The sequence below is a fragment of the Stegostoma tigrinum genome, chromosome 4 (assembly GCF_030684315.1).
Source record: "Stegostoma tigrinum isolate sSteTig4 chromosome 4, sSteTig4.hap1, whole genome shotgun sequence".
In the NCBI taxonomy this organism is placed as follows: Eukaryota; Metazoa; Chordata; class Chondrichthyes; order Orectolobiformes; family Stegostomatidae; genus Stegostoma; species Stegostoma tigrinum.
The window spans coordinates 120,641,880-120,653,979 of NC_081357.1; the positions used below are offsets into that span (position 1 = coordinate 120,641,880).

Here is a 12,100-nt window from a genome sequence, read left to right on the forward strand (position 1 = left end):
ACTGAAATATGGACGTACATGGAATAGTGTTAGGTTAGATGGGCTGAAGATCGGTATGACAGGTCGGCAAGACATCGAGGGCCAAAGGGCCTGTACTGTGCTGTAATGTTCTGTGTTCTATGTTCTATAACCAAAATAATGAAAAAAGATCAAAATCAAAAGGTATCAAGAAGCATTTTGAGATTTTTCATTTGAGCCTTAAAAGGCAACTTCAAAATCTCGTTATTGAACAGCATCTACCTTATTGCCATGTATTTGCATCTTGTTAATAGTTAATGTAAATATTATGTCTTCCCTTTTTGATTGGGGGCTGAAATGGCAAAAATACTAATTTAAATATCACAGATTACCAAGTGATTGCTGGCTTTTTTGAAAATAAGTAATCTGACACCTGTTGTAAGTATTATTTACACAATTGCTGGTTCTAACAGGAAAAGATGGTTTGCAGGTGAGCGGGAGCCAACGGCTGTGTCCAAATGCAGATTTAGATAGCAACAAATAGCTGACTGGTCTGTGAACTAGAGATTAGCTATCCATGACAAAGGCCTTCTATGTACCTGCAACTGTGTGTTTAGATCCCAGGTAGCTGAACAGTTTGAAGCTGTAAACGAGATAGTGAGAAGCCATTAGATCTCAAGGCCATGAACTGTTTCCTGCAGTAACACCTACTTTACTCCTGAAGAACACCAGTTTACATTTCCTTAAGCAGTTGTAAGTCAGTTACCTTCATAAGTACAAATCAGTTACCTTGTGGCTCCTGCAAAGAAATTAAAGCATCCAGAGAATGTCAAAAAGCAGTGCTCACATCAGCACAAGAATCATCTCAGCAAATCCCGTAAATACGTTCCACTGATCAGCCTTCCTAATCTTCTCGTCCACCCATAAACCCACTTTTGCCCTGTCCATGTCTGTCTTTGTGTATGCGTGAAGGGGAGTTTACAAGGTTGGGCGGGGGGGCGGGGGGGTGGAGTTTTAATACGAGTCACATGCCAATGATTCAGAACTGTTACCTATAGCTATACTCTTTACTTATAAATAAATAATAATTCTTGTTAAGTACAGAAACCTGGCCTGTACTTTTGTCAGCCAGGGTCTAAAAGATAAATTGAGAAATTCTGCATAGTAGGAACAGTGTGGATTGATTTCTAGTGCATGCTACCCTAATGGAGTACCACACTAAAAACTTGCTTTACTTATGTCATTTTCAATTCTGCTCTTCTTTCCCACAAAACTAGATGACACTAATTCCTGACACATAAATCAGATCAGGTATCTGACAGTTGCAGCTCACCACTTGCTTGACCTGGCCATTATCCTACTGTGCGTTCAGTGATTATTCCCTGCGTGCTCTGTGACCAGATCCTCCTTGAACCTTTGTTTCTGTAAGCTGGCAGGGAAAACAACTAGTCTCACTATGTCATCATCACGAGACCACAATTTGCATACTTTGGCCAGGTCACTTTACAAACTAAGACACATATAAATCTAATATTTAGCCTGTTTTCTTAATGGCCACTTACATTGTGCTTAATTGGAGCCTGCCAACCCTATGTCCACCTCATATTGTATTCTTAGCACACACACATTAACTTCATGACTGACTCGAGATTGCCACCCTCTGTGTATGTCACATTACATCTTAGCAAACAAAATCTTTTGTACTGAGTTATAGACAGCTCTATGTTTTACATTGTTTTTTGGTGTAGTAACACCATAATGGGATTGAGGGGTGGGTCACAGGGGTGAAATCATCTCAAGTCTGAGGCAGGGTCTGTAATTTATTCACATGGACAAGGTGGAACCTTGCCATCTCAGATCAAAAGTCAGCTGCACAATAACAGCACAAAACAGCTGATAGAGTGTGGAAAATGGTAGAGCAAGTTGCTGCCTCTCTCTTGGAAGAGGAAAACTCTTGGAATTGAAAACGTTGCTAGGGTAATTGCAGTAATCACACCTCTGACAACTCAGTAATGCCACCCATCTGGGTTCAATATTCACGTCATCAGCTAAACATTCATTGCCCGGAATGTACATTCCAAATCTTGGCCTGAAGCAATCTCAGAATTATGATGCAGAAGGAAGCCATTTAGTATTTCAGTTTAGTGCCAATCTTCTGCCATTCCCCTGTAACTCTGCGTATTAATAATAGTCATCTACTATTCTCCTGAATACCTAAATGTTTCTACCACATTTCCAGGTAGAGCATTCTGTACCTTAACCAATCACTGTAAAAACTTTCATCTCACCTCATTTATTTATTTTGCAACAGACTTACACCAGACCCTCCAGCTGTAGGTATAGAACAGAAGATATAGCAGAAGAACAGGCACCTGATATATTTACAAGTGAAAACCATTTCTCCTAACCAATGCGTCCATATTCCATGATTTTGAGAACTATTAAATCTCCCCTTAGGAACGTAATACACTGTATGCTTTATTAGCAGATTTCTCTACTGTCCTTCCACATTTATTCACTATTGCACAAATGCACATAGGTCTCTCTGCTCTGGCACATGCTTTAGAATAGTGTATTTTATTTGTACTGTCTCTCCATGCTCTTCAAACAAAAGTTACAATTGTACACAACAAGTTTCATCTGCTACCTATCCATCCACTCAACAGCTTATCAAATGTCCTCTTGGAATTCTACATGGTCCTCTTCACAGTTTACAATTCTTCCAAGTTTTGTATTACCTGCAAAACTTTGAAATTGTCACCACATACGAAGATCTAAATCTTTCATAAAATTGGGAAAAGTAAGGGTCCTCATACTAAAACCATGTGAACTCCACTACAAAGGGGTAGCAAGAACAGCAGATGCTGGAGTCAGAGACAATACAGTGTAGAGCTGGAGGAATGCAACAGGTCAGGCAGCAGAGGAGCAGAAAAGTTGACTTTTCGGTCGGGACCCTTCTGAAGAAGTCAATTTCCTGCTCCTCTGATGCTGCCTGGCCTGCTGTGTTCTTTCAGCTCCACATTGTGCTATTTCAAACTCCACTACAAACATTTCTCCAGCCCAAAAATATCATCTACCATTAATTTCAGTTTCTTATCCACCAGCCAACTTTTTAGCCAAATTATTACTACCACTTCTATTTCATGAACTATAACTTTCCTCATACGTCTGTTGAGTAGAACCATATGGACTTCCAAAGTTGTCCATAAATGCCTTTTAGAAGTCTAGGAACTCTGGGGCATCACACTGTATATACTAATTCCCTCCTTAGGTCAGAAAAGCAAGTGTAATCTGACAAAAATACTTCAAAGCAAAATCTGCCGCTCCTGTTTCCCAAATATATTCCATTGCTAGCACTGGAAGACAACGCTTCGCAGCGGCCACTTCCACAAACTGAAATCTAAATATGCAAAGGCAAGATTTACAAGGACGTGTTTTCGTTTTCGGGGCAGTTACGGTAAGGTGTTTAATGATGGCTCACTAGTAGAATTCTGCATCCAAACTAGCACTAAAACTTTAGTTCTAGCTGAATGAAGTGCAATGGAACAAGGTTAGAAACCTTAGTGCTCCTTATGACAATGGTGTCCTTGGGATGCTTTCATCCCACATAGCATAACATTAAGCTTCAATGCGATGTGGGAGCTGAACATTTTTTTCAAAAACATATGCTATCTGACCAACATTTGTTTGTTACGTATATCACAGAAGATCAGCTATGGCGAGAGGCCTGAACTCTCATTTCAAGGATCCCGGATGCCTGATAACACCTGTAATAACAGAGTCAGGGGCTTGAGAGAAAGAAGCAATGCTTGGCCTTTACAAGTTCTTTCACCTGTGGGTTGACAAAAGACGCTGCTCATTTCTCATGAGTGCAAGCTAACCAGTTCTAACAGCAAAATAAATACTACAGTAGACAATTTTAAGAGTGGAAGTGAAGCTATATTTACAGAAATGCACAGTTATTTACAAATGTGTCATGCGTGCCACCTATGAACCCTCAATCGTTTTCTTCTTCCTCTCCCTCTCATTACATCGAAGTGCAATTTTGACTCCAGAACTGGGATGGAGGAAGCTCAATCTGTACTTCGTCTTACTGGCCTGAAAGCACTAGCTGACCTTTCCTAGGGCATTTAGGCCTAAAGAGTACTGGCCTACTGAAAATGTCCTGAAGTACAGGCTCATACTCTTCAGTTTGAACAACTATAAAGTTTTCCGTCACCATCAAAAGGTTGGGTGGGAGGTGTTGGAGATGAAGGAGCCAAGCATTTCTAAAATATCCCAACAAGTTTTGGGGCTTCTGTGTCTGGTCACTCCTTACTATGGGTGCCTTCTGGTTCCATACTGTAACCTAGAAAAAAAAGAGGCAACTGCATTGACGTCAAGATCCCTTTCTCACTTTCATTACGCCATTGCAACTCAGAAATGATGCATTTAAAAGCTGGAGATATAGTCCATGAATCTTATTGACATGTCTGCACAGTGGAAGTATGTGGCGTCCCTGTGAGTGTAAGGGAGCAGAAAGAAAATCATGGCTCTTAACCTTAACACAGCACAGGCGTTGTTGACCTTCCTCCCGTATTGCTGAGCATTTCTTTTAATCCAGGACACAACACTGACCCAGACCACTATCAGCGACCTGGCTGGCTGGGGCTGGTGACATGGTTTCTTTCAATGATCATTCCCAGTCCCTGTCTGCAAAGGGTTAAACAGACTTTCTTTCCAGGCCATGTGCTCAGCAATAACAATGGATCGCCATCCTTATTACAAAGTACCAGGTGTCCAGCTGGATTTTATGTATGGCACCAGCAATATGAACACCACATGATCCCAGCAGTGGATAGTGCTTGCACATCACCAGCAGTGTGATTCCCTTAAGATGGGCAACAAAAAGCTCAGCCATATAATTAAGGAATTGAAGAGCACAAGAGGAAAATCCTTCAGAGCCATGGTGGACCAGACACCTTGAATCTCACTCAACAAAACATAACTGGAAATGGGGAAATTCTACCTTGTGTAGTTAAGGCATACAGTAGCTAACACTGTGCTTATCCAGATTCAGAGGAAACTGTCTTTCTAGGGAAATATTTGAAAATGTGCACAAGTTTTTCAAAAGGGTAAATGGTGAACAAAACAATCTTAATTGGGCCTTTAAATATAATAGAATTTTACAGTACAGAGGAGGCCATTTGGCCAATCATGTTTCACCAATTCTGGAAAGAAATAGAGGTAGTCCTATTCTCCATAGCTCCCTAATTTAATCACTTTCAAATATTTATCCACCTATTGTTTGAAACATTCTGTGGTATCCACCCTCTGTCACTCCCTATGGGCAACATATTCCAAATTCTAACAACTTTAGCACAGCCTGCCATCCTTCTCTCATGGTTCCTCTTAGTTTTCATTATTCCAGCTTTTGCATCGCTCCTGCATTTAGGATACTCTACCAGATTACTATCACTATTAACATTCTGATATGCATCACATGCCTCCTTTTTCTTCCTTATTTTCTCACTGCTATCCCTAGTCATTCTGGCTTTAGATAACCAGTATTTATTTTTCAATGGATATGTCCCACAAATATCTTAACGTGGCATTATAAAATCATAACGGTGAAAACATTTAGCTCTCCCCTCCAAGTCTCTATAAAAGCTGACATTTGGTGCAGGAGGATTGATCTTCTCAAGCTCAGTCATCAATGAGGTACTTTTTGATAGGATGGAGTTAATTGGCAGCAATATTTATGCCATTACTTCTTAAACAGTAGAAAAAATTTATAGGGTGCTCACTAGTTCTATTCAACTTAGCCTGCACTTCCTGGGTGAGGCAGCTGAAACTCACCTGGTGACAATGTGACAAAATAGCAGGATTGACAGAGCTGTGAAACTGACAGCCTGGAATGCCATTAAATACTGAAAGGATCAATTGCTTCTTGCCAAAGTGGAAAGCTTTTCCTTGAAGGGCAAGTTCCAAATGTGAATTTTCACTGCTTTAAGGGTTGTCTGAAAAGAATCGATGCACTGGGCTTCGGGGAAAAGGCAAGAGAAAGTGGTACAAAGTAAATTTGTGACAAAATCTGGGACAAAACAATATCTGTGGAGAGCAGCCACAAACATGAAGGACTGAATCACAACTCCATCAGAGGGTGAGTGGAAACATGTAAAGTGGGTTACCAAAAGCACATTATTATTCATTAAGGATAGGCCAGGCAGCATCAGAGGTGCAGGAAAGCCAACGTTTCGGGTCTGGACCCTTCTTGAGAAAACTTTGGCTTTCCTGCTCCTCTGATGCTGCCTGGTCTGCTGTGTTCATCCAGGTCTACACCTTGTTATTTCAGATTCTCCAGTATCAGCAATTCCTACTAGTTCATTATTCATTACATCTGCTATTAGATGCAAAAGCCTTAGACTTACAGTGTTAACTTTGATATTCAGCATGCTTGATGTCGGCAGCAAGGAAACAACAGGGACAGGACCTTGTGCATTTGGGCCATTTGTCCACTCACAGTAATGCAAATTAGGCTGTTTGACTACAATGCTGCTGGATTTCTGATCAGTGTTCTCTTCACAACGTATTCATTTAGAATTGATTGGAGGGACAAAAGTAAAATATGAAAACTAGAATATCTACCAGCACTCCTGCCCCATTCCACCTTGCACCTGAGATAGAAAATTGACTACATTGATTGCTGGCATTCAACATTGTTTGTGAAATACTGAGTGTCAGGCAATGTAGTTAAACCCATTAAAGCATATAAATGAACTTAGCTCCGAGTACCTGTTCAGCGGTGCTATATGCAGGGCACACGAACGGTTACATGGAGATAAATATATAATTCCCAGTAATAAGCAAATGTTTGAAACTGCTAACATAAACAAAATTTGTATACCTAGTTTGGTCTAGAATGGATTCAGATGTTGATACAAATGTAAATCAGGCAGTAACTTTCAAGAAACCCCACAAGTGCAACTGAATGGGGAAATGCACAAGCTGCTGTCCAAGATGCCCTCTACCTCCAAATTCTATCTCCTACTTCTGACTCTCGATTACATTAAGGCTCTGGAGAGATTCTAGAGATTTACCAGATTTAGAGCCTCCGTTTTTGTAGAAAAAGCAAAGAAACTGAGATAATTATCCTTAAAGAGAACATTCATCAAGCAGAAAATAATAAAAATATTCAAAGTCATGATGGAATTTAGATAGATTAAATAAGCAGAAATATTTTCCACTGGTAGGAAGTCAGTAGCCAGAGGTTACATTTCAGGTAATTGACAGAAAAACCAGAGGGGAGTTGAGGCTCTTTTTTGAAATGTAGCAGGTGTCATGATCGAAATACATTGCTTTTTTGGCGGGAAGGTTGGGAGATGTACTTGGTGGGAACAGATTCAATGGTAACTTTAAATTGAACTGGATATATACGTAAAAGGACTTTTCTTTTCCTCCCAAAGTTATGAATGAAGAGAGGGAGTGTGCTATTAACTGGCTACTTCTCTTAAAACATGGGCCGAGTAGCATCCTGCTATGCTGGCGATGCTAAAGATTGTCACATCACTCTGAATTTCACTGTTCCAAACCTCTCCTGGTTCAGAGGATGAATGGATTTTAGGCTGTAATATTTTGAAACCAACAAGCTATAACAGAGCGAGTTTGGGTTTTACTTCTGAATTCTTTTGTGGGCAAGTTCCTCGTCTATATTGGGCTTTGCTTACGCTTCACATCTAAGGCAACAAACTGGGGACATGAATTGTAAATGGGAATCCATTTATAACATTTTTACCTGTACTTGCTTTACTCAGGATTAGGCTAAGTCACGCACTCTTGGCAGACCACAGAGCTGTTCTCTCATTGTTGACATCTGGTGATTGTTTAATCTGAGGGACAAGGGGAAAGGGTCATAAGGAGAATCCTTCAATATAACCTCAGCTGGTGAAGGAATTGAACCAATACTGTCAGCTTCACTCTACATCACGAACTAGCCATCCAGCCAACTAAGCTAAACAGACCCACCCTTCTGAGTTAAACCAACCTGCTGCTGCATTCACTATCTCATGTAACTTACTGTAATTAATTTGCTGTAATCCACCCACATTGCCAAATTGCTAAAAGTGATTATTAAGAACTCCTTAAGCTGTTTAACATTGGATGTCAATTTGAATTTCTGCAGGACGCAAGCTTTAGCAACAACCGTCCTTTTCAATATAATAGCATTTACTGCAATGGATATTAAAGTATCAACTCCAAAACACTATTTTGTTATACCGTGCATAATGAAACGGGAGAGATTTTTCATCAAAGTTAATACAATACTTAAGTCCTCATCATTAGTGCATTAAAAATTCTGACTTTCAAATGCTATTTTAGAGATTTCAAATATTTAACAGTGTGTAAACAAAAGCATTACCGTAAACATTTTAACAAGTCCACTCCTCAGTACACCAATATTTGATAAAGAAGCTCTAAGTATGCAAATACCACAGGAGTCCTTAATTAATTTTTTGGAGTGGATGAAACAATTATTAATTTATGTTTCTCATCATTTGGAAAGATTCTAGAAAGTAAAGGGTCAAATGCCACATATAATTTCAGACACTAATGCTTTATTATGTATTTCACTTAAAACTTAATGAAGTGAAATCTCTCTCTCAGGATCATAAGCTTCCAATGTTAAATGACAGTTTAAGCCAGTCATGCCAGTCTCCAATGGGTTAGAACATGAATGCAAAACTGACTTAAATTTGCCACTAATGGCATTCTCTTTCTTAGGATTATGGTCAAATATAAAGATGTTCCCCTGAAGTCAGGGTCAAATATTTTTTCTTGAGCAGTGCTAAAAAAACTTGGCCCTCTATCTTCAGCGTGCTCATATCTGAACTTCAAACGTTTGCTGCGGTCTGCAACTTCCTGGCACCAAAATCCATAAAATACAGTTAGCAAAGTTTGCGTTCCCTACTTCTGCAAAATGATATATTTCAATTGACCCACTTGCACATACCTATTCATCCCCTTTTCTGCATCTGCAAAGTTAAGGCTGCCTGTCTGCCACCTTGTAACAGATCAGACTAATACTTCTCACTAAGAACAATGATGACCAAAGGTCCTCTTCTACACTCCCCACAGAAGTCTTCTCTTCACTATTAACTGCTAAATAACAAACCAAGCTAAACCCTGACCTTGCAATATCAGTATCCTGTCTGACATAACCCAATGTTTGATCTCACATCCACCCCACTACAGAGGTTATCAATACTTCCACAATATTTCCACATCCTCCACCCCCAATTCATACACTATTGAAACCCTAATCATACTTTAGTACTTTGTGCATACTTTAGTAATACTCACCGTCAATTATTTAAATGCATTTCTTTCTCCCTTCCCATTATCCATATCTCACAACTTGTTCAAAACACTAATGTATCTATACCTCTCTCCTCAACTATCACTTCTGTCATACAGTCAGAGTCATACAGCATGGAAACTGACCCTCTGGTCCAACTAGTCACACTGACCATGTTCCCAAACCAAAGCAGTCCCACTTGCCTGCACTCAGCTAATACCCCGGCAAACCTTTCTTATACATATACTTATCTAAATGCCTTTTAAATGGTGTAACTTCCCTTGGTAGTTCATTCCATACACGAACCACACTGTTTACAAAAAAAAGTTGCCCCATATATCCTGTTTAAAAACTTCCTCCTTTCATCTCAAAAAATATATTCCCAGGTTTGAACTCCCCTGTCCTAGGGAAAAGAGCCTTGCTATTCACCTTATCTATGACCTTCATAAGTTTACAAATATCCATAAAAGGTTACCCCACTGAAAAAGTCCCAGTCTATCGAGCCTATTTTTTATAACTCAAATTCTGCATTCCCAGCAACATCCTGGTAAATATTTTCAGCACTCTTTCCAATTTAATAAGATTCTTCCTCCAATAGGGTGATCAGAACTGCACACAGTACTCCAGAGGAGGCATCTCCAATGTCCTGTACAACCTCAACATAATATCTCAACTGCTATACTCAAAAGGTCTGAGTAATGAAAAATTGCGTGGCAAACACATTCTTAACCACCCTGTCTACCTGCAATGCACATTTCAAAGAATTATACGCCTGAATCCCCAAGGTCTCACTCTTCTACAATATCATCCAGGGCCCTACCATTAATTATGTAAGTCCTGCCCTTGTCTATTTTACCAAAATGCAATACCTCATTTATACAAATTAATCTCCACCTGCCATTCCTCTCTCTTTGTAATCTTCGATAACCTTCTTCACTATCACATTAATTTTGGGGTCATCTGCAAACTTACTAACCACTTTTCCTACACTCTCATCTAAATCGCCTACATTAATGACAAAAGTGGACTCAGTGCCAATTCTTGTGTGACACCGCTGGTTACAGGCCTCCAGTCCAAAACACAATCGTCCATCACCACCCCCTGTCTCCTTACTGTCAATCTTGTGTCCAATTTGCAAGCTCACACTGAATCCTATGCGATCTAACATTATAAATTAGTCTATCCACAGAACCTTGTCAAAGGCTTTACTAAAGTCCGTGTAAACAACTTGCTGATCTGCACTGGTGGGTGCATTGAGAGCCACTCACAACTTTAAATTCTTATCCTTGGCTTCAAATAGTTTCATATTCTCCTCCCTATCTCTCCAATCACACAAGCTTCTCTTGAAATCGATTCCTATGCTCCAGTCTCTGGTGCATATCTTGGGCCAATCTGCCTAATATGACTTATTTATTATTTGTCATGCTTTTGTGAAGTATCTTGATGTTTCTCTATGCTGAAGAAGGAGTTAAATAAATGCAGGAGATTGTTTCAAAAAAAAAACGCTTAACATTTTTACCTAGTTTGAGTGGCCACAGATCAACTACACAAAACTGGTTTCAATTCAACAATAAATGACAATCTTGTACAGACTCAAGTTGACTGATGTAAGAAACATACAAAGTGTTATGTTGGTGCAGCAAGAAGTGCTGTACTGAGATTAAGTCTAACGAATCTGAAGAACAAGTGTTGTTGTTTAAGCGCTGAACAGGAAAGACTTGTCCTTTATAATCGTAATGCTATCTACCACAGAGTCATATGATCAGGGAGCAAAATTTGGAAAATTCCCCATTTGTGACTTAAAGCAACCCCGGTAGGGACACTGTCCTAGATTAATCAGACAAAATCTATTCCCGGGCATAATGGTGTGCTTCCCAACCAGAAGCTAAGCCAGTTCTCCCTTAAAGATACACAATGATTCAGCACTCATTGCAGAAGCCAGGGATTTCTCTTAGAAACTTTACACTGTTATTGTGTACTGCTTCTGTTTAAACCTATTCCATACAGTCAACAATATTTATAGCTTGGCTTGAAACATAGATAGAATAGCAGCATGCTGTCAAATTGTATCAGAATTGTCAATCTTAGTAAAGCACGCAATACGAAGCATGGGAGTTTCAGTTCACAGGAGGTGTCGGCCTGCTGCCATGCAGTTATAAGCATGAACAAACAAACAATGTTGGGAGGAAGCCCAAATTGTAACAATGCTTGGCAGTTAAAGTGGAATAACTATCACCTACAAACTAAAAACATGCTGTTCTAAACCTAAATTTATCGCACATCATTAATAATAAGATCTCACAATTTCAGGGACTCAAGTTAGGATTGTCTTGTCCAATTATGAACTAAAAGAATAACAATGTATAGCTGTTAGTTGAGCTAAACCAAATGCTGTAAAAAGAGAGGACTAGCAAAAAGTGGGCTATAAATTTCGGTGGAGATAGTAAGAGGTGAGTCAGAGATAACAGTGTGGAGCTGGAGGAACACAGCAGGCCAGGCAGAATCAGAGCAGCAGGGAAGTTTACATTTCGGGTCAGAACACTTCTTCCATAGTGGGCTGTAGTGCCAGAAGATGCTGAGACTATGTGCTGGAGACCCGCACAGAAAACCGTTTTTGGAGGATCTGGATGTTATCTATGTAGAGGTTGTCACGGTTGGGACCAACTTAGGATGGCCTGACTGTAGACTGAAGTCCATTGGGGATGATCCGGTTCCATAGGCAGGTACGGAGAAAGGAGTTGAGGCTGTAGTACCTGGTCTGCTTAAGTATGTGGTAAAGATTTTCAGGGCCAAAGAGATTACCAGAGG

At 39.9% G+C, this 12,100-nt stretch overlaps 1 protein-coding gene across 4 annotated transcripts in view; it reads right to left on the reverse strand.

The window, feature by feature from the left end:
• Positions 1-12,100, reverse strand: part of LOC125452818 (CYFIP-related Rac1 interactor A) — a 182,748-nt gene that overhangs the window by 105,498 nt on the left and 65,150 nt on the right. Inside the window, exon 1 of one of the 4 annotated variants that reach the window (XM_048531705.2) lies at positions 7,733-7,751. The exons of the other annotated variants lie outside the window; for them this stretch is intronic. The gene's annotated coding sequence lies outside the window, so the exon portion shown is untranslated. Of the gene's footprint in view, positions 1-7,732; positions 7,752-12,100 lie in introns of those variants that run through there. 4 annotated transcript variants of the gene reach the window in all.